The 26,188-nt window shown below is 38.2% G+C and overlaps 1 long non-coding RNA gene across 1 annotated transcript in view; it reads left to right on the top strand.

Moving 5' to 3' along the window:
• LOC130150351 (uncharacterized) overlaps positions 1-25,280 on the top strand; it is a 168,237-nt gene extending 142,957 nt beyond the window's left edge. Inside the window, exon 3 of the long non-coding RNA XR_008822212.1 lies at positions 25,032-25,280. This is a non-coding gene — a long non-coding RNA (uncharacterized LOC130150351). The remainder of the gene's footprint in view (positions 1-25,031) is intronic.
• The last annotated feature ends 908 nt before the right edge of the window (positions 25,281-26,188 follow it).

Below are 26,188 nucleotides of genomic sequence, written 5' to 3'. Positions count from 1 at the left end.
CTAGTTAACAAAAAAAAAAAAAAGGACAAATAAGAAGAAAGACAAAACCAGAAAGACAGTGAATGAAAAAAAAAGTAAGCTTCAAAGCTCAACGATCTGATGTATTTGAAAATTCATTAACAAGAATAATTTTAAAAACTACACCTGGAGGAATATTCGCCCCTGTATATGTGCTATTAGTCCATTCAAATGCAACGTGAAAAGATCTGAAAATCTTAGAAGAAAACTTATGATGTTACTCCAAATGGTGAATGAAGCATAGTCATGTCTGTTTCACTTAATAACAACCTACTTAAAGCAAAAAATTCAGCCACAACACAAAAGCTTTCATAAATATATAAAGAGATTTTAATCTTTACAGTATATTCCAAAATTGATCCTTACAAAAAATCCCTTGAAGGGAATTTGTATGTAGAAAGTCAACAGAGAAAATTTTTGTTTGACCTTTTTGGTGTACCTGCAACAGAGTGAGTGGGATGGTCAAGACAGGACTAGGACTCTTAGCCACCCATTCTTGACACTTGACCTGTAGATAAAAGGGATCTGCAGGGGGTCAAGCATGTTCACAACGAGGAGATAACTTCTCTGTTGACAAGTCTCCTGACTCAGACCTCTGATCACCACACTGAAATAATTGTTTTCTCTAGCTATTTTTCACGCGGATTCCCTTTTTGAAATTGAAACAAGAGTTAACATTCTGATTATTATAATTCCCTTCCTTTACATTCTTCAGAAGGCATATGTGCCTTTTTTAGTAAATTGTGTTATGGGCTTCAGTGGGTTTTGTAAAGTATTTCTAAAATGTCTTTGCAAAAATTGAGCTGAGATTCCAGTGTAAAGTTTCAGAGTAATCCTGAAATCACTAAACTCTGTTTTGGCAGATCAAAATGTAGCCAGTTTTAACACTTTGGGGAAAGGCCCTACACCAGTACAGATGGCAAAGCATTCAACTAGCTCTGGAGTCTATAAAAATAATTCCTTTTTATTACTCAGCTGTTTCACAAGCAATATGAAAATAAGTCTGTTTCTTGATGATTATATTAAGGATAATTGGGAGCAAGTAATAGGGCATCTTCTCATTATTGTCCATGAATTGATGTTCCTCAATTATATCCTTTTTATGTGAATGTCCTGATTTTTTTTTTTTTAAGGGAGCAATTTTGTCTTCCAAGTGTCTTTTCCAAAGGAAATTAACACATATCATGCTTTTAGACAAAGTACTGTAGCGTAATTAATCTCTGCACTGTCCTTTCCTAGCAACCCAAAGTAGGAAAAATATGCAGCCAAAGTGTAAAGCTAAACAGCTAGCAGGTTTCTATATTTACAAGAATCAAAGCAGTTAAATGACTCAGCTGCCTCCTAATGTGGGTTATATTTGAATTTGGGGAGGGTGGAGGGAAGAATGGGACATTATTGCTTTAACAAGGTTTATTGCTAAACTGAACATATGTTGCTCATAATGTCACTTTCTAAATCAATGAAATTATCATTATAGAACATGTCGACAAATTAGACATGTAAAGTGCAGGCTGTATGTGGGAGAGATGTAATTTGGCTCTATAAAAAGAAATTAAACAATAAAATATCAATGACAGATGTAGTCAGCTAAAGGTTTTGAGGTTTAAATACCAATTTGTGAAAAAAAATTATGCAGACCCAATCAGGGTACGAGAAAAAAATACCAGCCTTCATGCAACAAGATGATTAAGTATTTGGACCAGATGTTCGGAGACCTTAGCTGTGCCCTTTATTTAACTGGCAAGGATGCTGGCAAGTCCTTAAATTTGTAAAATCCAAGTAACGAAGGTTAGCTCAGATGGAAGTAATAAAACAATCAAATATCAAGAGTCATTCATGTCTGTGCACAATAGATCATGTTACTGTGCTGAACTCCATGTTTTAATATACCCGCATAGGTTTTAATGGAAGAAGCTTTTTGCATTATTTTTTAGGAAACTTACTGGGGTATTTTTTTTTCTGTTCCAGCTTTCAGTTCTCAAAGCAAATGCAGGTATTGAATGCATTTGATATGTTTTAGATCCTTTCCCACAGGTTTGCAGATTTTATAGCTCTCGAGTCTCAGCTAAAACTTTGTATCATAATTCCTAGGTTATAACTTTGTCTCGCAGCTGCTATCAGGTTGTGGGCAAGGTGTTTAAGACTAAACAATAAAACGTCTGTGCATTCAAAGAAGAATGTCTTACAGGTTAAAGAGATTACTTCTGTTTCAGACTCTTGTAGTGACTTTACAGGGTAATCAATCTCTTTGTGCCGTGTCTTTTCCTATTCACAAACAGCAGGGTGACATAATCTTATCTTTTAGCTCATTTTCTCTCTTGGGCATAGTCTCATTCCTAACCACATCGGAGCTTCTGTGCACAGCCAAATTGTGGCAGACCAATCGTGATCTGCAGTCACATATCTTGGGGTCCTGGCTGGGCCATGCTACTGGTCCATGTCTAACCCATGTGCCAAGCTCTCCTTCTAATGGAAACCAGGGCATCAGAAGTGAGGAGGGGTTTTCACACATATTTGGATCTTTCCAGAGGATGAAATGGGGATGTATCCCAAGCTCAGAAATACAGGATCCCTGCCTTTGATGCGGCCACTGTGCTCGGACAGTGACTAGCAGAGATGGCCCTGATCTTGTTTAAGCCTTGAAGACAACGCCATAATATAATCAGCAGCAATTCTGAGGGCATAAATAAATGATAACATTCATGAGGTTTCCAGAGGGATGACAGTGTGCATAAAACATTTGAATACCACAGACAGAGCAGATGAAAAGGGATTAAGCTGTAAAGAAGAAATCATTCCTTGATGGGCTGATGTAGTTTGGCAGTAGAAGATGGGTTTCATCTGATCACTGTAGGCATCTACAGTGTACAGAAAGCATCTCAGCTATTCATCCCCACTCTTTACCACCCTTACAGACAACGAAGTAAAATATGCTTCTCAGGCACAATTTAACTCTTCTGAAAATAAATCTTTAAAACAGATTCATTTTAGCTACAGCCTAAAAATGCCTGTTCCTCACCACTAACTCTGGGGAGTCTGTGGTGACTAGCTCAGATGTGGACATCAGCTGGATAAATATAAAAAGGCAAATGAAATGTGTGCAACCGCAATGTCTATCAGGTGGCAGCTTTTCAGCCTGCCTTGATGCTGTAACCCCACTTTAGGATTTAGCATTACAGCCAGTTAGAAAATTAAAGAAAATGAATGCATGAAAAGTACTAACAAGTTTCCTAATTCTTATGAGAAGCTTGATTTGATATTCCTCACAACTCAGGAAAATGAATCCAGTCACGTAAGTAGAAGAATATGCTCTTGTGTACTCCGTTGCTCTTGTGTACTCCATTGCTCTTGTGTAACGTTCTTTGAAATATGGGGTTTAGCACTTCTGTTACCATGGTGTCACTTGCAAAACACTTGTAAGCCTGCTAGGGACATCAGAACTTGATTAATTAATCTCTACAAAAAGCTTTGAGTTTCACTGAATGAAAGATACTCAGGGTTAGTTTCTTTGGCTTTCTCTCATGAAGAGCAGTACCCTCAAACGATGAGTGAATGTATGTGAAAATTATTGTTTGCCTGAAGGCAGATAAACCTGTCCTGAAAAATGAGAGTTTGGAAACTCATTTCGACCCTTCCTTTATCCCCATTGCCTTTTAAAGGGCAGATCCCAGTCCTATTCAAGTGACTACCCTACAATGTTCTGAGTAAGTGTAAACTCTTACTCTGGGCAAGCAGGGAACATGGCTTCCACTATTCAAAAGCACTTAAATGAAGTGAAATACCTTCTTTTAAGTGATTATCTGAGCATAGAAGAGAGATAGGACTTGTAGGAAGAAGTAATGTCTTTTGCATGACAAACTGACAGAAGTGAAAAGAAGCAGACAAGGTTTAAGGGGTTTTTGTCCTGAAAAGATTGTTTTTTTCCAACACCATCAGTTATTCTAATAAAATATATTACCTCTCCCTATAAACCTTGCTTCTCACCTCTTAATGTTTCTTATACTGATACTTTTTATTCCTGTTTTTGAAGCTATATGGATTTAGAAAGAGTCCATATCCATCTTCTGTGGTTTCCAAGTGCTTAAAACACACTGCCTGTAGAATTTATACTGTATATGGAGTGCTCTCAAAGAGCTGCACTTACATAACAGTCCTTGATTGAATGTCTTGTTTTCCACATGCAAGTCCAACAGGCTGGAAATCAGAACTGCTGAGAAATACCTGCTTTCTGAAAAATGTTAGGATTTCTTCCCCCTCCCTAACTGATTTTTTTTGTACCTCTAGAGAGTTGCACAAGAGGTGCCAAGCTGACTGAATCTGGAACATGCTCCAGTGTAACCTGGGCTTGCCTAGGGGTCCACTAAGATCCCCTGCTCACTGCTAGTGGGGCTATTTGTGAGCTTGACACAACTTCATTCCCAGGATCATACTGGAATTACATTTAATTGCTTTTGCTCTTCTCTGGACATGATTAGAAGGATGTCACTTCGTCTCTAAGATGGTTCAAAGAAGGAGAAAGCTTCTGGGTATTCATACTGAACTTTCCAATCACTCCATTGTCACAGCACTCTCCAAACTACCAGCTGCAACAAGGTCTTTTACCATCTCATACCAACATACTCTTCATGCCAGTCCCTCTGCTGCCTTCTCCTAGTCACAGCTCCCTGAGGGCACACTCTCCCTTCTCTCTGCTTCTTCCTCCTCTCTCTTCCTTGGCTGCTCCCTCTTCATTGGCTGTCCAACCACTTAACGGAAGCAGCCACACTCCATTTATCTGCACAAGCTGAAAATTATCTACAGTTCTTTGGATGAAGGCAAAATTACCTTGTCTACTGAACTGATAAAAAATAGCATCCTTCCTGTGTTACCCAGCTTGGACTACTTTTTGTACCTGCTAATTTGGGTTAGTTCTACTGTGCCCTTTCCCAGACTGTCAGGGCACTGCTTCACTAAACTGAGACAAAATAATTTTGTAAGAGCTATGACCCCCATTTTGACCGATCTCCTATTGAAAGATTATGCTTAGCAGGGAAATACCGTTAAAAATTGACAGTCTGATAGTTCTGGTTTAGAGAAAAAATAAGCAGAGAGATTATCTGTTAGAGGGATAACACAACAGTTGTAAGCAATCTAGGTTTCTGAAGTGCATTGATGATAACTTCCTCCTCCAAGTGATAGAGAAGCCGATAAGGAGAGGTGTTCTGCTGGACCTCATACACACCAATGATGAGGGGCTTGCTGGGGATGTGAAAATTAAAAGCAGCCTTGGATGCAGTGACCATAAGGATCATGAGGACAGGAAGGAGGGTGAAAAGAAAGCTCACAATCCCAGACTCCAGGAGAAGAAACTTTGGAACCTTCAAAGATCTGCTCAGAAAAATCTCATGCGATAAGGCCCTGAAGGGAAGGAAGGCCCAAGAAAGCTGATTCATATTCAAGTATGATCTCCTTCAAGCACAATGGCATTCTATTCCAACAAATACAAAGTCAGGCAAAAATGCGAGGAGGCCTGCATGGATGAACAAGTTGCTCTGGGACAAACTCAGACACAAAAAGGAGGCATACAAAGGGTGGAAGCAACTGACTCTACACAGCCCTGCTTAAGTACAGTGGTTGGACCAGGTGACCCAGAGGTCTCTTCCAACCTCAACCATTCTGTGACTCATGATTCTATAATACCTGCCATCGTGCCTTGAAAGCTATCCGATGAAAGACAAAATATATTTTTCCAGATATATAAAGTATCAAGACATTACATCTGGCTTAATGAAACACTAAACGCTGGAGTATGGGTGGTGTTCTGGCATTGTATCATCTCCCTTTTTCATCTCTGGGCACTGGCCACTGGGTGTTGGAGACCGAGTTGACCTTTAGTTGGAGCCAGAACATTTTTAACATCTGGCCAAAGAAGTCCATCAACTAGCACTAATTTCTAACTGCATTTATATGGCATTCTTTCACTGTCAGAGATGTACATGGGCACAAATGGCAGAATATAAACTTGTTTTCATTTCACTGAGGGTATATGAAGGTGAGAACTACAGCTTCCACATCTTCATTAATGTAGCTTTCTGCAGCTATAAGACATGCTTTGTAGAATAATTCCTGGTGGAGTTTAATTGCAGCACTTAAAACTTTTTGAAACTGTCTTTTGATGGAAAGCTCTTTTCAGTGAAATGGAATGTCCCTATTTGGTAAAATTTGCAAGTTTTGGCTGGGGGGTGGTGAAAATCAGACAATAAATCTTTAGGTTTGCAGTTTTAATCTGGAAAATATAGAAAACTTTCAAAATTATTTATTAATACTTACTAAATAATCATTTCTGTGATTTGTTTTGTTCCTCAAGGCAAAAGAAATTATTTTCTGACTAGCTTTCTTTATGATAAGCATTTTGCATAACAGGTTGTATCAGCCCTTTCTCCCATAAGCAATATAAGCAAATGTAAATTGTTGGCATGAATCCAGGCAGCTGATCTCAGTGGGACATCTTCCTTGGTCATGCCTTTGAATCTAAACACTGCAGACAAAAGGCGGTGGTGAATAAGTCACCCTTTTCACACTGGGCTCCAATTACATCTGTTGCTTTTTGAGGGAGGGCGTTTGAATTTTGCAGACAGTCCTTGGGTAGCTGTTAAGTTTGTAGCTATATCAGAGTCTGAATTCTCATGCATTGAAAGTACTTAAACTCTGCTATGATTCCCATATCCCACAACCATGGGAACTGTGAGAAAACTTAGACTGATTGATCAGACTCACTAAGTCACCTAACTTCCGTCAGGGATGTGAATCTGGAAAACCAAAATAAGCTTCCTTCAGACAGAGGTTCACTGGCTATTTCTCTATAGTGTTTAATAATACGACTGTGCCCAAAGAAAACCAAGAAATTGTACGATTCCCCTCATCTGATATTAATAAAATTAATTTGCCTTCAGCGTAATAATGAAATATTTCTCAATGGAAACTTATTTTACATGCAGTTTTATTTCTTCTTTTGAATGGAGTATCTTCTGCCTATTCTGCTGATTATATTTATAAATGCTGCACTATTTTGAAATCTGAAATTAAAAGGTTTTCAAGCATAAAAAATGCAAAATCTGATAATAGCTTCTTGGTCCATTTTTGTCTCCTTCAGCCTTAGTCCCATGAAGCCAGAATGGTAGGAGTTATTAGTTCCCTGTTATTTATTGGTTATCTAAAGACTTCATCCTTCTTGTGATATCTTAATATATTAACTGTTTTCTATGGAAATGATTAAAGTATTACGGGCAGAAGATTTTGATACTGCTTGAGTGGTTCCAGAGCATGTGATCTCCAAGGAAACAGAGATCTTATTACCAGTCCCTTTCCTGCAGAAGTTATCAATAGTACAAGATGCTGTGAGTTGTGCCGTTGACTTCCGTAGGACTGTTCCTAAGGTGTGAAGTTCAGTACATGAAATATGCCTAATTGGGTTATTTTTAAAGTAAATTAAACTGTACAGAAATTTATCTGAATGGTATGTTTCCCAGGCTTTTGAACTTCTCTTGTACTGTTCTGAGAGGACTATTGGTATGAGAAAAATAAAACTTTACAGCACAAGTTCAGCATTTGGTGCAAAAAAACCCCATGGACTCTGTGATCTGTCCAGGCACTGCAAGGGTTGGCCAGCTTTGGTTAGCTTCACAATTTAGGTCCACTTCCAAACCAAAGAAATATCAAAGTCTCTCCAGAGGTGTAAGGCAATTAACACATTTCAGCAAGCACTTTTACTACAATGAAGAGGAAAATGCAAAATAAATTATCCATTTTACAACTCTCCATATTACCTTATGAACAGCCTTCCTAGTTAAATATGTGAATTATTGTTCATATTTCTGCTGGAGTACATGCAAGCTTCATCGCTACTGTATAAGGGCCCTTCATCCCTTCATAGACAAGGTCTCGGACAGCACAAGGATGTGCAGGCAGGTCCCCAAGGGCTAAAGTAGTGTTATAGCCATAGGACAGCCTTGTAAATTTATTGGAAGGAGAAAGGGGGCATGATTTTCCAGTGCTTTGCTGAACTGGGACCTGTATAAGCCTGTTTCCAGGTGTTTTTTTCCTTAGGTTCTCTCACACACTAATTTATACTGACTTCACAAAATCCTGGTGCATTAGATGTATTGCAAATGATGCCTTAAGTATCACTGAAGGATCCCTGAAGTATATTCCCTGTTAAAATGTTCTGTCTGGTTTAGATGACCAAAGCTACAGAGCTCCCGCTAGCTCCCTGAGGAAGTTCTTGAGACTCTAACAGATCCCACCTTCGAGTCAGCAAGACTCTTTTTTAATTTTGCCCACTTGTTACCTGCAGACACTTGTACCCCAAGCATGTCATTTGCACTTTCACTGTCAAGTGTTATAGCTTAGGATACCAACGACTTAACTGTCTGTTGGTTATGTCTAGCCCTTTGTTCAGAAAAGATGTGAATAAAAAACATATAGCAGAAAATCTGTTAGACATTTTATAGCTAAGCCTAAAAGGTTATTCCCTGGATCTTCTACCTTACTCTGTTTTGACTGTTTCTCATTTTAATTGTCTTAACATGGATAGCTAGAGAGAAGTACTAATCCTATCAACTGTGCTCTCTAAATCCCAGTACCTTTGTTCAGGTCAAACTGGAAGTCTTCTTTAAAGACTGCCTGTAAAGGCCTTTCCATTAACTGTATCAAATGGTAGAAGCTTTTAATTTCTGGAAGTTGAAATGGAAATGGAAAAAAATTCTAAAAGCTGATGTTGCTGGATTTTTTTAAGTTAATGCATCTGGCACTGAGATTTTATAAACAGGCTGGGAGATTAAGTAACTTTATTTTCCATAAGTTTATAAATGCATTTAATGAAGGCAGCTTTACATTAAGAGGATCCTGTTGGTTCTGGAACTAAAATGTAAGCCACACAATTTTTTTATGGTATCTTAAGTGAAGCTGGTTTGATACTGTAGGCTTTGGATAGATTGGCATTAAAATGTAAGAAAAAGGATATGAAAAATAGAACTGTGGGTTTCAAGAAGCCTAGGTTCCCTTAACTTTGTATAGAGCATTTGCAGGAATAAATATTTGCACAATAAAAGCCTAATTGTCCCTACAAGTGCAACACATCTTCCTCATGTACAGTTTAGTTATAGCCTTGTTGGACTGAAGACAATCTCCATCCAAAGATCTGCCATCAGCACAAAGTGGGATTCATCCAATATTGAATATATATATTTTTCTCCTAGCTCTCATCTGTCTTTCCCACATCAATTGTAAGCTTGAATGAAAGGTCTCTGTTTTAATGTATGTGCCTGGCATAAGGGATTTCTCATCTTGGACAGCACTTTTGGATGTTAACATAATGCATTGATGACTCACCTTCAAATGCAAAATGTTCTGCTCAAGAAATCACAGTTGATTATGACTTGTACTACAGTCATCCCAGATGAGTCTTGCTTCTCACTAAATAGGTTTCAGATAAAGATGAAAAATCCCACTGCTAGAGAAGGAAACAACATTTCAGGGAGAACATAAGTCTATATGCACCTCCTGTACAGTGCCAACAACACTATGAAGCTAATATCATTTTTTCTTCAGTATTTTTCAGCCCTAAGAGCTAATCCTGCAGGAAGTTAATACCTCCTCTGATGTCCTTCAGTCTCACTGATTTTAGTGGTGCTCAGTGCCTTAAAAGGTGAGGTAAAACATTTGAATAAAATGTAAACACCCCTATAAAAACAGGATAAATATAATAAAGTGTCAATTAGTCATGATAAATTTAAATGGAAGTGATTTTTCCCTGTTGCATTCAGCTTTCATTCATTCAGTGGACATTTCTTCTTTAAGTCTTTGTAACTTTAATCATTTCAGATATGAAATAGCTGCTGTTTCAAGAACGTACGCTTCAGCAGAACATATAATCAGAATAACTTTCATGCAGTAAACCCAATTTGACTTGTGTGGAACTGAAATGTAAATAGGCAATGGTAGCATTAGTCAGAAGGTTTGTCTATGCATGACAGTTGCTTTGTAGCCCCTGTGATAAAGTGAAAGAGCATGGCATTGTCACCTGCCTGTCTCTTCGTCCATCATTAGTTAGGCTAGAATTGGTTAAGGTGTCATATATGCTGACTGATGTAGCAGAATGCTGTTCAATGTCAGTTGCTATGGGTCCCAGAGTCACTAAATCCCTTTTTATTCCTATTTAGACTCAGGGTCTATAAAAGGTGCTATATCACTTTGTTAAAAACTACAAGCTAGCACTGAAACCTACAGATATGACAGACATCATTTCTCTGAATACCTGTAGGAATCTCAGACATGTTTTCTGTAGTATTTCAAAAAAAAGCAAAACCTAAATATTTTCCCTTCTTTTTATAGAATGTAGAGGGATCAAGAACACAGTTTGTCTGTGTGATATGGTTCACAAGACTTGCTAGTGGCTGTGAGCTTTCAGGAATTTTCTTGTACCTTCCTAGCACTATATAAAAGCTCTAAAAAAATCAAAAGAAGTTTTTGACATTTCAGACTCTGGTTAGCCTAAAAAGAATGGTTTAGAAGAAGCACTTAAGTAAGGAATTGTGGGACCAAGATAAACTATTCCAAGAAGCTCTGCTTCCAATGTAATTATCAAATATGTATGTGATTAACGTTTATAGGAAAATCAAGCATTTGGGTTTTGAGGCAGAGACAGCAGTGTTTGTTTTCTCCAGTTCATCAAAATATCTAAATGAGATCCGTCTTGTTATTTGATGCAATTTTTTTTTTTTTTAACTTTCTCGATTGTCTTTGTTTCTGAAATTTGGAGGTAGAACACCTATGTATATTTTTGGGACCTAAAGAGCAAGAAGTCTTATTTTTTTTTGTTACTGTCAGGACATTTGTACTGTTTCTGTTCCATGCTTTTCATTAAGAATAGAATTTTCAAGCAGTATTAAAATCAATATGTACTTATACAAAACATAGTGTGTGCATTAAAAAAATCAAAGCAAATACTGTTATGCTAACTACTGTAAAAGTGATAACAGCATGAGGAATAGCAAAAGTGTCTTACTAAAGTGCCTTTACAAGCACTTTATCACCTTTCCTTTACACTATAATTTGTCCTGGGCAATGATCATATTGCAATACTCTTCACAGTCACCTCATTCAAATTATGAAAGTTCATTTGGCTTGCCATAGAGTAAGATGAAACCAAAGGGGCAAGTATAAACCTGCAGACACAAGAAACTATTTGGTATTCTTTCCATATTGAAAACAATATTTTCAATATTGCTACTGCTCTTATTGTTTTCATTACTATCTCAATATGTTCTGCAGGGCATTACAACTAAGAATTTCATTACCTATATAACACTGGATCTGAAGTATTGCAGGTAAGAGTTACACCACATCAAACAATTCTGAGGCTATTTCTTACAGGCATCATTATAAATTTATAGTTCCATTACTTCCAACTGGGTTTTCAGATTGAGTACTGGTTTATGAAGTATTAATTTTTATTTTATTTTTTAAAAATACTGCTTTCTTAGTCTTTAAAAAAATCAATATATACAATAGCAAACATTTTCCCACTGGGCTACAAGAAATTAGAATCCACCAAGAGAAAAGTCACCTGTCAACTGCAAACACTGTACTTAAAAACAAATCCTCAGTGCTGTCTGACTAAGCCACTGTTTAAGTAAACAAATATATTCAAATATTCAAAGATATAGTCAATGTAGTAACACTTTTTGCTGAGCTTAATTCAAAAATCATTGCAGTGTAGTAAACAGAACACTCCCTAAAACAGAGATTAAAACAAGTGATGATAGAACTGCATATAAATGACAAAATAACCACAGGTATATGAATCTTTATTGCTGAAAGAGACCACATTTCACAGTAAACACAAGAGGTTTAGGTGGGGTGATAGAAAAGAATAACCATTTAAATAAAAAATAATAGCATTTCATTAGTCTGTGGCGTGGTCACAGTGTTTGACAATGCTCAGATCATGCACCAGACCAATAATATCTCATTCTTATGGACATATATTGTATTATAAATATATATTATATAGAGACAAAATATTATTCATTTGGCTGCATCTTATTGATCGTAAGACTTAAAGACAAGGCATAATATTTACTTTTTCATTGTTTTTTGAGTCTATAGGGCACACTTGAGTCACATCTTTGTGATTTTCTTCAAGGTCTTATGGACATGAAAATTCATAGTTTTAATAAAAGATGAGTTTTTTTCTGTTTTCATAAGACTCATTAAATCACAGGATTTGGCAGTATTGCTGTAAATTTATAGGCATGCATCACAAAGATTAGATGGCGGCACTTGTCTTTGAAAACATCCTTGACTTTCAAAGTACACACTTTTATTTAGGGATCTCTACATTAAGCTTTAACCCTTTTTCTCATTTCTTTTTTTTTTTTTTTCTTTTTCTTCCTATCAAACTGTAAATCCCAAGGATCCTAGTTTCTGAACTGGTGTTAAACGGCCAGCACTAAAGACTGTACTGAACGGTCAGCAGCAAACCTGCCTCCCATAATTTGTATGCAGCGCTGCAGCGATGGCAAAGAGAGGTTACATTGCCCACTGCTTGGTTTAATTGGAGTTAAGTAGATCTATTATGTCGGTGTGCCCCATAAGCTAGCTGTTTATTTTGATTAATGCATGCACCCCTATGAGTGAAATGTCTGTGTGAAAAAGAAACTTTAAAAAGAAATAAGTGAAGAGTAAAAAGATGTTACATAGACTAATTTTCCCAAGAGATCTGTGTATTTTTAATGCTTCCCCTGGACTGGGGTAGCCAATTTCAGACTCTTTGATATATTTGCTTCTCAGGATGAGAAGTACTCAGCAATTCTTATATTACACAAGGTGGGACCCTAAGAATTGAGACACCCTAAATCACCAGCCTTGCTTAAACTTTATTACTTCTATTGTGACAAAAATAATAGCGAGTAAACTATGAGTGGGGATCTGGCCAAAAGGGATGTAGACACTTGAAATGGGCAGTTTAAAAGAATAAGATCTGAAATAAAACAGGGTAAAAAGGAGCTGGGAAGAAACTTCTTAAATATGCTTTTAAGCAAAACGATATACAGCCTGCAAGGGTACTGTGATGGGGGAAAGAACGGAGGTTAAGGCATTAGATAGAGAAAGGAGGATAAATCCAGTATTTATTGGTATCAGACTGCCAGATAGTTTCAAGGCTGTCATCTTCCTGGACTGCAACAAAAAAAAAAAAAAAAAAAGTGGTTCTGCTTTAGTAGGCTCACAGGAGTGGAGATGACCCTCCTGGAGAACATAAGGCGTAAATGAGCCTAACTAAAAAGAAAATGTGAGAACCAGGACAAAACCTTTCCATACAAACTCCATCAAGGTCAGGTAAATTTTAGTCCCTTCCAGCATCAGCTGAATCTTCTGGTGGTTACAAAAGGAACCTAAATGGCTCATTTATGCTAAATGCCTGAAACCAAGGCATCAATCCTGTGCCATCTGAGCATGTTGCCAGCCGTGTGTGCTGCAAGAAATGGCTGTACTATGGCCTCAGACTGAAGGTTATTTAGAGAAAGTCCTTTTGTGATCTTCTTTATTGCACTGTAAAACTCAGGGAAATATAGTGTCCTCAGCAGCCAGAACCTGCTCAGGACCTCACAAAGCCACTACCAGCCACATCTTCTCATGGGAAACAGGGGCAGAGAGATTACCTGGAGGACATTTTTTTAGGAGGTTAGGACCAAGAGAGACATGTGCTTATTAGAAAATAAGAATAACAACCAAAGTTGGGATAATAGCTCATAAGCTGTCAAAGTTTCTAGATGCTTATCCTAATGAAAATTGAACCTCTGAACCTTCTGAGGTTAACTTGTCCCCACTTATAACATCATTAGGAGATAATGTCAACAAAATGGAAAATTGTCACAGGACAGCAGTTTCCCACTGCTAAATAAATGCTGAGCCAAAGCCAAGATACTTATTTTCAAAGTGGGAGATATTTGCCCTGTAAACATGTTCTGTTCCAGTGACTTTATGTCTGTTACACCAAACTGCTAATGAGGTAGATGCTGCCTGACGCATGTGGTTAAACTAATAAGAGTTTCTCTGTGTTATCCTATTGAAAAAATGTATTTTTATTGGATTAGAGAACAGATTATCTCAGCATTTCTGCTAATCTGGAAGACAGCTGATTCATTCCAGTGCAGTTTCTGATATACACCCTACTTCAGTGGCTCCTCAGCGTAAACAGCTAGAAAGCCCTCTTGTCATTCAACAGCTATAGAGCTGCAAATTAATTGTCTTGCTAGGCTAACAACCTGACATATATGATGTGGCCCTAGCACTGTAGATATCACATGAATGAAAACTGCAGAATTAATTTCAACGTGAATGGTACTTAAAGGAATATCAACAGTTCCTAGAGATACGGAGAAAGAGGAAAATCTCTGGGCCAGGAAGCTGCTCTTTATGTAGACCCGAGAATTTCCAGATCCAAGCCCATCCAGATGCAGGAATTTGGAGAAAGGCATGTCTGCTCAATCAAGCATGGGTAGTACAGGTCCCAGAAGAAGGGGATGGATATAGGGGCAGGAAGTGTAGTATTAATAGCCACTTATATCAAAATAAATCCCTATCAGAGCTACGGACTGGTTTCTCTCCTGTTTTGACAGCCACAGTACCTGATTGCTGACTGCCTAGAGGAAACAGAAAAACCATTTTCACGGAAGATATTTATTTTTAATTATTCCTTGTATTAAAAGAAATCAAAACTTAAATTAGATATTCTAAAATACAAGAAATCAATCCTTTCTGGCCATATATATTGAGGAAAGGCTTAAAAGTATGATTTGGAAAATAAATTTCTTGAGAGAAAAACATCCCCTTAAAGACACTCCCCTTCCCAAAGGTACTGAGTTCCTAAGTCTCGTTGATATTAGTAGGATATTTGTTATGTCATGGGTTTAAAGGCTCCTTAGGGCTCCTCTGGACCTGGATCCTTGTGCCCTAAATTTATCAAATCACAGCTTCTCCAATAGTGAGAGATGAATATTGCATATTGCATAACCCTGAACCTGAAGTTGATGAAAGCAGTAAAAACCACTGACTGTTAAGGAATACTTACACATTACCATGAAGCACCTCTTATTATTTGCACCTATTGTCCTTATTATTTTTTACCATGTGAACTTTTTCTTAGGCAAGGAATTTGGGCAGAGTCACCTCATAAAATCATTAATCCATTGCCTAGCAGTTTGTAGTAAGGTATTTTCAGTGCTTCCACTGAGTACTTTCTCTGCCCCTTGGTGAGGCCAGGATATTTTAGTGTCTCAGAAATAAACCAGCCTCAGAGCGTTAACCACAAGGGCACACCTTTATGACTTACTGTATTCCATTTTCTTGCTTTTGTCATGAACTCTCTCAGTGCTTTATTCGGCTCTGAAATTGATTTTTTTAAAAAGGAATGTATTTTCCAGGAGCAAGGCTAGGCAACACTGCTGTGGGTTTGAGTTTGCATTTTGAGAAACCTTGCCATCCAGCTTATACCCATACCCTCATGACTGTCCTACCTTGGACCACATATGTCAATAATGATAAGCTCTTCAGCTTCCTCCATATTCAAGTTGCCTCAACATGCTTTTTCTGTAGTTTATTTCAATTCATTTCAATATAGCCTCAGAGCAGATGTCATCAGGATCCAATAATCACAGTTTATTGGGTGGACAGAAAGCAGGCAGAGAAGTCTATTGGGATCTTCAGCATCAATTTATGAGGTGCATTGCAAAACTAGAATCCATCTGATTTCCATCAGCTTAGCTATAAATGTCGGCATAATGATTCTGTCCACTTATTTTCAAATCAATTTAACATAACTATCTCCTAGAATTAGGAGACATGGATCACTGCACAGTTTAGGCACTAATATAGTGGTTTCTACTCACCAATGTCCAATAGCACTGATTAGTTTAGCATCCCACTCCTGTATTCACTCCACATCATTAACAACTATTGGAAATTGTAGATTTGTGTTGTTTGGCCTTTCCTACAGAACCCATGCAATTTAGAGAGCAGAAAATGAAAATGTTTTAATATCAACTGTTGCAATTGATAAGCGCTTAGTGCATCAGAATGCTGAAAATTATTTGGTACTTTGGGGATAAAAATGTCAATAACTTAAAATTTGGAAATTTGGACTGACATGTTCATGGAAAACTTGTACTGAATAAAAACGTCCATTTTATAAGCAAAATTGAACTCTGTTTCATTTATGTATTCTTCCAGTTTTCAACTATCTCATCAGCTTTGCCAGAATACAAGCGATTTATATCAGTGTAGTTATGCTGATGGCTGAAATGGGTGCAAATCCCAAGTTAGATAATGTATCAGCAGAATTTATATGAGTATGTAAACATGCCTAGCAACATTTCAGTGTATACATTATTCCTGAGAAAAATTCAATTCACAACATTTAAGGGAAGAATTGAGACATTAAGTTGTATGCATTTTAACATGGAAGTTTAATTTATATTTTCTATGCTTATTTATAGGGAAGGCTTTATTATGAACAACAAGATGTTCATCTGATCAAATGCAATGATGCAATTAAATGGCTGCTTGTTGAAAAAGGTTTTATGGTGCTTATTAAATGTAAATATAAATAAATGTTTGAAGATCTGTGTGATCAGAAATGCCTTTTGATAGTAAATGGAAATATATCAGTGCATGAGATGCTTTAACTCTTCAAATGTGGCAGATGAGTGTTTTGAACATCACCACACCAGATTACTATAAACACAACTGACACAAATCATTTGGTTTTTTCAGAAGCTTTTGTCAGAGACCTCATGGGAGGCTATTAAAAAAACAACAAAAAGTAATCATGGGCTATGTCAGAAATATCCAGGTCAAAGACAGAATCCAGTATGAAAGCATACTGTTAGTCAGGCAATTCAAGAAGAGGAAGAAAAGGTTTGTTCTGCTACCAAATGGAGTGGGAAATCTATGGACAGAAACCCCCAAACAAACCACAGTGCCTACTGGCTCTTTTGCTTCTGCCTTCACTAACGAGATTGATGTGGTGAAATGGCTAAAGCAATTAAAGGCATGAACAAATGAGAAAAAGTGAGGCTAAGTAAGATAAGTGCTTATATTAGTTATATATTTTCACGGTCACTGAACTGCAGGAAATCCACCCCAAGGTGAGCATTATCAGAGAAAAAGAGCTGTCAGGACAATCTCAGAGCTGTCACTCGTTATCTTGGGGAGCTTATGGGGGTGTTCCAGAATGCTGGAAAAGTGCAATTATTGTGCCTATCTTTAAAAAGGGGGAAAGCAGGATAGATTTGTCAGCTTAACTTCAATTTCTAGAAAAATCCTGGAGCAAATAACCAAGAAAACAATTTTTAAGCCCCTAGAAGATAACAAAAAAATAAGTGACAGCCAACACGGATTTGTCAGTGTTGTGGGTTGACCTTGGTTGGACACCAGATGCCCACCAAGCTGCTCTATCTCTCCCCTCCTCAACAGCACAGTGTGGGGAGAAAATAAGATGGAAAAAAAACTTGTGGGTCAAGATAAAGGCAGTTTAATAAAGCAAAAGCAAAGGCCAGACATGAAAGCCAAGGAAAACAAAAGATTTATTCTTAACTTCCTATCAGTAGGGGATGTACAACCACTTCATGGGAAGCAGGGCTTCAGTGCATGTAGCAGCTGCTCCAGAAGACAAACATCGTAATAACAAATGCCCCCCACTCCTCCTTTCTCTTAGTTTTCGTTGCTGAGCAGCCGTCATATGGTATGGAATGTCTCTTTGGTCAGTTTGGGTCAGCTGTCCTGGCTGTGTCCCCTCCCAGCCTCCTGCCCACCCCAGCCTGCTGGGTGAGGTGCAGGGGGAATGTTGGAGAGACAGCCTTGGTGCTGTGGAGTGCTTCGCCCAGAGGCCAAAGCACCTCTGTGTTATCAGCACCTCTCCAGCTACCAAAACCAAGCACGGCACTATGAGGGCTGCTGGGGGGAAAATTAACTCCATCTCAGCCAGATCCAATACAGTCAGAAGCAAATGTTGTAAAACCAACCCCATTTCCCCCTAGGACAGGGTAACAGGCTTTGTATACAGGGCAGAAGCAGTAGATGCTGCATTCTTGACTTCAGTGAGATTTCTGACAATGTTTTACCTAACAGTGTCATAGTAAGGAAAGGAAACATTGGCTAGATTAAACTACTACAAGATGTGCAGAGAAACAGCAGGAAACTTTTATTCAAGGCACACAAAGGGGGGGGAAAAAAAGGTGTATTTATCGGGACAGAAGATGACAAGTAAGTAAAGAGAGGTCCAGCCACTTGGGAGGGTGAGAATTCAGAATGAGCTTGACAATTTGTAGGCAGTCTGAAATATCTAAGATGACTTCAGGGAACAACTGGCTAATCAGCAGCTCTGCAGAAAAAGAACAATGATGGAGAATAAGATAAGAAAGGATCCCTGAAATGAATATTATCAGCAAAGTGACACTTTTGCAGAAAAGCCAAATACTATTATGGGATGTACAGGCAGGAGTAATCTCTCTAAGATAGATGACACAATCTTTCTGCTCTATTTGGTATGAATGAGGCTGTAGCTGAAGTCTGGTGTTCCCTCTGCAGTTTGCATTTCAAGAAATATTTGGGTCAGCTGAAGGCAGAGCAGAGTGATTAGGGGTGTAGAAACTTGACCTATTAGAAATCAACGAGTTGAGATTGCTTCCTCAAGAGAAAAGACCAAGCAGAGACAGCATTAGTAGTCTTCAAACACATAAGAGTTTGCTGAAAAGGGGAAAAGATTGGATTATTCCACATACTCATTTTGTATGGGACAAGAAGCAGTGTGCTCTAAATTGCAGAAAGGGGTATTCGTGTTAAGGCACTGGAAGAATGTTTTAATGGTAAGAATGATTAAGCACAGAAATATAGTACCTGTGAAGACTATGAATCTCCATCACTGGAGATCTTAAGAGCAATTTAGATAAACATACATTAGGAATAATGCAGAGATAGTGGATTCTTCCTGGGGTAAAAGAATGGCCCCTTGATGTTCCTTCCACACGTTCATTATTTACTTCTCCAAAACATCAACACCATGGCACACAAAGGTTCACCATTCAGAGTTGTGGAGCTGAATGAATTTGCTAACGATGGGCACAATGAATAAGCAGGACATTGACAGAACATTTTCTCTAGTTTAAGTTTACTCAGAGGAATTTTTCACAGTACTAAACAGGAAGAATGATAGCAAAGATAGCTTGAAATAGTTATTCACAGTGCTGGCTAGGCTAGCTAGCAAACCAGAAGATCTAGGTAACTTTGTGCGTAAGACACATCAAAGGCCTGTTCAGCCCTCCTGGATGGTGAAACAACATGAAAGGAAGGTGTCCACACTAACACTCATAATGCTGTTAGGCAAAGTCAGAGGATTTTGTTGGGTTTTAACCTGGAGTACTATATTAGTTTGGGTTATTCTTCAGCAGAAATACAGAAGTCCAAACTTACATTGTTTCCTTATTACAGAAGAACTGAATGACTAGATTGGTTGGAATGAGTGGGGAATATCAAAAAGCTAACAAAAATAATTAGATACTAGAATGTATTCCAACCTGTAATTCAAGATCACATGAGCACACAACATCAGTTGTGCCATTCAAGCCGATGATGAGGGAAATGAAACCCTAAAACATCCCTAACTGGAATTTTTTTAGTTTACCTGTCATTTAGAGCAGACTGGCTTGGAGACTGGAGTGTATTCATCAAAAGAGCAATAGAGCAACACTCATAAGTAGGTGGTATGTTTTGAACTCCGTAAGACTTGTTCAGCTCTCTGTACAATAGAGGCTTGTATTCTGTAAAGGATTTTCTTCTTCTCAGTAACTGTGCACCGTTATTAGCCACCAGAGTCTACACTGGGCCGTTCTTCCCTTGCAGCAATGGAATCTAGTCTAATTTGCTTCTTTGCCACTAGCAACTCTTTTTTGAAGCATGCTTATACAGGCAGGTTTTACCTAACAGCAGCACATTCCCCTTCTAAGGGAAATGCATAGGATGTGAGTCTCCCCTATCTTTTGAATTAACCAAGGTGTTACCTGGAGTCTTTACCATGATGACAAGCCAAAGAAAACCTACGTGCACCAAGATGCCAGTGATTGTTTATAAGGAATGCTGTCTTCCAAGTCATCAAAGAACAAATCTGTTCTCCTAAATTCACAAAACATAACACAACACAGCTAGGTTTTCTTGATTTTTTTTAAGATGAAGAAACAAGATCTTCCTACCTGTCTAGAGTATCAAGGAGAGACACTTCACTCTTTGTATTTTTTATTTAAATATATTTGTCTCATATCAATATAAAATGATTGTTTTATTTCCCCCAGTTGTAGTTGTCTTCACAGAGTGGATAATTGTGTCTCAGAGTCTCTAAACTGTGTTGGTGTTCTTCAGGATATAAATTGCTACACAGATAACTAAAAATCATCTGCTTTCCTGGTTTAGGTTCGATCATAAAGGAATGACAGTTGCTTGCACGACATTTAGAGGAAGAAAAGTTGTTAGCAGGGTTTAAAGGTGTTACTTGTTGGAATACAGCAATGCAGACTTGACAACTTGAAATTACTATAAGTGTCACTAAATAAAGTAATGGGGTCAAATCTCATGTGTCTCTAAACTGGTACAGGTCCATGGAGTTTAACAACGTTGTGCTACTTACATCAGCAGAGAATTTGCCCTCTAGTTTCTTAAGGCCTGTCACAGACAAAAATGCTTTGCACACAGGCATTTATTCTCAATTTGATATCCTTGGATGTGCTTGTTGGTGTTTATATAGATGCAGAGACAGATGCAGGGATAGATCTGTGCAGCTCCCTGGCTCTGGCATGGCTATCAGCAATCTGTACGTTTTCATTTTGAACTCTGGCACCTTGGAATAAGCTGGGGAAGAACTAATAACTCTGCCTGGTGTCTCCAGGTCTAGAGAGATCTGAAATGCTTTTATTGATAGATGAACTCTGTTTGTGATGGAGGAATGTGGGGAGCATTGAGAGATGTTATGCTGCTGAAAAAACATAACTATTGAACTACTTTTACTGAGGAAGGGAAAAAAAGTGAGCAAACAAAACAACTCAATGTACTGTGTATTAGGCCTGAATTCACCTTAGGCCCTTTATCTACTGTTTTCATCCTTTTTTCTCTCTGCTTTATTCCCTGCTCCAGACAATAAGAATTTGACAGCACTGCTGCCCTTTAGCAATGCTTGCTCTACATGGGAGGGCAGCAAAATATTAGCTAATTTAATGACACTCTCTGGCTCCCTAGAAGAGCAGCATTCCTCATCATCACTTAAGAAAACACCTTATCTCAAGTAGACAAGCTCAAGCAGGTTATTGCATCCACATCTATTACAAGGTTGCAACACCTACACTGAGGTTACCAAGAGTCAACACACGTTTTACTACTCCTTCAGAGAGAATTAATGTATTGAATCACAGTGCTAGCTAATTATCCATATCGTTGACCCCAACACCTTAATGCCCATTGCACAGCAGCTCACACAGAATTAGTGTTGCATTGCATTAGAATTGCATTGAACATATTATAATTAGCGTCTGAAAGCACATAAATTGTTAGAAAGAGGAAAAAAGGCCACTCTTGGTCTCCCTTACTCTCTCTCTCCTGTTCCTCCTTCAGGTGCAACTTGAAGTGGACTTCAGTTCATTTACGTGTGTTGCAGCCTTGTGCCAAACAGTGATGTCCAAGAAGGATTTCTCCGGGGATCCTAAAATCATAGGCTTGTATGTTAATTCAGGCTAGAAGGGACCTCACTCATCCAAGCTCTTGCACACAGCAGGGTCAGCAATGAGGTCAGACCAGGTTCCTCGGGGCTTTAATAGCTTTGGGTAGCATAAGCGGCGCAGAGGTGTGAGCACAATGCCTCACCTCTCAACTGGACTGCTCCTGCTGGTCACTGGGGCCACTGCACTGCTCAGAGTACCATGACTATCTCTGCTTCCCTATGTAGTAATAACTCCACCATGCAGAGCACTTGACTGGCTTGTGTCTGTTTCCTTTTAATTGTACACCTTACTAACACCCCACCACTTCCTTGTAAGAGCCAGAAAGTAGTTCTAAATACATAATTGTTTGTGATTTCCTAATCACCATGTATTTTCTAGGTTTTTTTTCCTTTATTAATTTTTTTGCTCTTTGCTGACTAGTCAGTTGTCTTAAATATTATTCTTTTAAGTCTCTATAGTGTTCTATGAAAAGGAAACAGGCTTCTAAGTGTGTTCTCAGACTTAATCTTGCAATTATCTACTTCATATTGTTCATCACTCTGCCCAGGCTCTCTCTTTAGGAAGATTATTTGGCCTGAATAAATAAATACCTTCAAGGTCTGAAGGTTCAGTTTCAATAAACTTTACAGAGGCTTTATCTTTATCGACATTACCAAAATCTGCAGTGTGATTTTTAAATTTAGTGGCATAGTATCTTCCTTGGACTCATAACAATACTCTTGCCCAAGAGTTAGGAAAACTGTAGTAACCAGCTCTTCAATATTTTGATTCTTCTCTTCCTTTTTGGACTCAGAAACTGCATTATAGGGTATAAAGATATGGGAAATGCTAAGAACATGTGAAGATCAATGCACAGGACTGTAAAGCAGAGATCCAAGGATTATATAGTGTATTTCACATGACTGTAGATCATTGACTAAATATTTGTTGCCCCTGACCTTAAGTTTTTAGTGTAGTAACTGTGCTAGTGTCTCAGTCTTTATGCAAAGTAACTTCAGGCAACTGTCAAACTTTTAGAAGTGTTTGCAATTTTGAAATCCTTAAAAATCAAGCTCCTCTGAAATGAGTAAAACAACATCATCTCATGGCAAAGCTTTCATAAAGCAGTCAGAGACACAATAATTGCTTCAGAAACTGAGATCCCTAAGGAAACACACCATCATTTCAAAGCACCAATGCACAGATTTGCTCAGTAGGCAGTTGGATGCTGAGAGCAAGAGCATCTTCCTAGTTTTGAACCTTTAACCAAGTATCAGTATGAAGATCTAGGCACCAAAATCAAGACATTGTCCATGGAAAAATAAACCTGACCTTGACTGAGCAGCAGGTTGAACTAGAGAGCCTCCTCTGGTCCCTTCCAACTTGTGATCCTATAAATCATGAATAAAAGAATTTTTTTAGGATATATTCTTACATATTTAATTGCCAGTTTTATTAGTATTGGTTTAAAACCAGGAATTTTCTGAAGAAGGTAACTACAAAACCCCTGAATGACTGCAAAGAAGCTGTAAAATTAAATTAAACATCATTCTTTAATATCCAGGCCAGAAAATACAAAGTTTGTAAGGCAAATACAGTAAATCTATGTACATATTTTAGTGGATTAGATGTATAACACACGTGGATGACTGTCCTATGCTATGTTTTATTTGCTACACTAAATGCATCATATCTTACAAACCACAGAGAATTGTGCTGCTGTATTAATTACATTTTTAAGTGATTTTCTAATCTTTGAACCATTTTAATATCTGACTGTTGCAGAAAGAGTGTATTAGAATTTCACACAGCACTGCTATTTGAAAGAATTTAAATAGTAAGCAAAAGCTCTCATTTTTTTGTGTTCTTTCAGCCATTTATTTCTATTAGGATCAAAGTGGCTGTTTTACATTATGCAAACATTCATTGCAAAAGCAAGTTGGATAGTAGGTTAACTCTTAAAAGAAGAAATATATGCTATGATAACATTAACCATTATGCTATGATAACATGAAGCATTAACTTCAGTATATATCATTCTTCATATGAAATAAAAGTGCTTTAATGCATTACAGCAAGATCCTAAAACACAGTAGATGGATGTTGTAGGATGTATTCTGGGTGTTGCCAGTCAATTGCTCCTCTTTTTAAAGTAAAGGATGAAATTGTAGACACTGACATTGAGAAGAACATAAAAATCTGATGTATACTCACAAAATCCATGACTATTTAGAATGAAGCTTGAAAACTTGGTATAAAACACTACCTTTATCTCATCAAGCTAGGCCTACATCTTGTCCCATTGAGGGGATTTATGGAGGCAGTACTGCAGTATCTTTAAATGAATGTGAATTCCCCTGCTTCTTCAGGTCTAAGGCACACAGTGGAACAATATGACCTGTTGAGATTTTTTCTGAGAAGCAGCAAAGGTAATAACAGCTTCACTTCCAGGGATATGGGAAATCAACCAGTCTTTCCTTTTAAGGTTCTCTTTACTTGTGAATAATATAACCATCATTCAAAAGTATCTTTAGCAAAACAAGGAATTAATTTGTTTTCAGACCTTGATGGAAATTTTGCATCCATCTTCTTCCAGTAGAAAAAAAAAAAAAAAAAAAAAAAAAGTGTTGTAAAAATGAAAAGTTCTTCTGGAAATGTAATTTTTCTGAGAAAGGCCTTTTTTCTGCCTTAAAAACATGTAGTATACATTTGGACTAAAAAGCATATTTAATGTTCTTCTTTCTCCCTGCCCCCCCCCTAAGAATTTCCTCCCTACATTACTAACTAATCCTTAAGTAGCAGTTTTCATCAGTAGCTTTCAAATCAGTACAAAGGAGGCAAATGTCATTGTTCCTCCTGAACCTAAGGCACAGCGAGGGGGAGGAAGGAGATGCTAAGTGGCTTGCATTAATCTCCCAGCATGCCAGCGCAGCAAAACCCACCTCCCAAACCCAGGGACAGTTTTCTACTCTACTTTTGCACAACCAGCCAGCACTCACTTGTATGCCGGCTCTTTTGGTAAGAAATCCACTGAGATACTCAGCCCAAAAAACCTTTAAGTATGGAGGAATATGGATTTAACATTCATATTTGAGCAGTTCGTCTGCTGAAGGAGGAACTCGAGGCTCAGTCAGCAAAAAATCTTCCCTTCTTTCTAATTCACCAGCTTCTGAGTATTGGGAACCAAACCACATGAATTTTTGTGCCTTGACTGTTTATTGTTTTACTTTGTAGCTCAGCAGACAAAGAAGAGAGCAGGTGTGGAAGGCAGGGGAGAACAGTGGGACTCCTTCAAGACAGGAAAAAATACTCTAAGTCATGGGGAGAAAAAGAAAGAATAACTTGCTTTGTACTACCAGTGCCTACAGAGGAGGAGCTAAACTACATTCCCAACAGCAGTTCTGCCTCTTTCTCCACATGCCTCACTTTTTGCATAAGAGAGGATGATACTTTGTCGTGCTGTATTAAAGATAATTATATCCTCCAGTCCTTGTGGTTTTCTATGGTTCTGTAGTTAATCCAGTTACAGTCCTTGATATTTGCACAGCAACTGGTTGTTACTGCTTCAAATCAGAAATAATTTGTTTGCTCCTGAAGAACTCCTCATCAATCCGGATGGTGACCTTGACTGCTGGTCACCCAGTCAGCAACAGCACAGCTGAATTCAGGGAGAGCTGTGGTGACCCTTTGATTAGTTTGCATTCTTGAGAGCCTCTAAAAAAAGGTCCACATGGTTGTGACACACCTGGGGCCTTTGTCCTTATTAGTGGAAACAGTAGTGACCCACACCATGAGGCATCAGGGCACAAGAGGAAGAAAACATCCACAGAAATTTTGGTGATTTCCACAAAGCTGGAAAAAAATTTTTGGATCTAGTGGGGCTTGAATTACCTATGGAAGCTGCTCTTCTAGTGGAGGGCCCTTTGTAGGAAAACCAGTCCCCAAAGGAGACATCCAGGGGACCTACACTGGAGGTCCTGAAGGTCTGCACATTCACAAAGCCTGGATATCTGCTGATGTCCTTGGGAATACCACAGGGTTCTCCCTGTTCTTTGATACAACTGAATGGATGGCTTACAGGCAGATGTGAGTCACAACTGTGAGAAGAATCCAAATAGATGAAAATCAGACCAATAAAAGAGATTTCCTGAATAAGGGCAGGAGACAGCTATACATCTATCACTGAATACAACATGCTTGCCAGTGAACATCTTTGGAAAGTCCACAGGAATCAGCCAGTATTGGAATACTTGAGACATTGCAATGCATTAAACGGCTCGGAGATTGTGAAATATAAAATCTCGTGCTCCAGTACTTAAACACACCAAGGCTTGCCTTTGCCCACAAGTCAGCACTGAAGTCCTCCTTGTCTCAGGACTTTCCTTCTTGGA

The sequence above is a fragment of the Falco biarmicus genome, chromosome 5 (assembly GCF_023638135.1).
Source record: "Falco biarmicus isolate bFalBia1 chromosome 5, bFalBia1.pri, whole genome shotgun sequence".
In the NCBI taxonomy this organism is placed as follows: Eukaryota; Metazoa; Chordata; class Aves; order Falconiformes; family Falconidae; genus Falco; species Falco biarmicus.
This window is presented reverse-complemented; position numbering and strand designations above follow the sequence as displayed.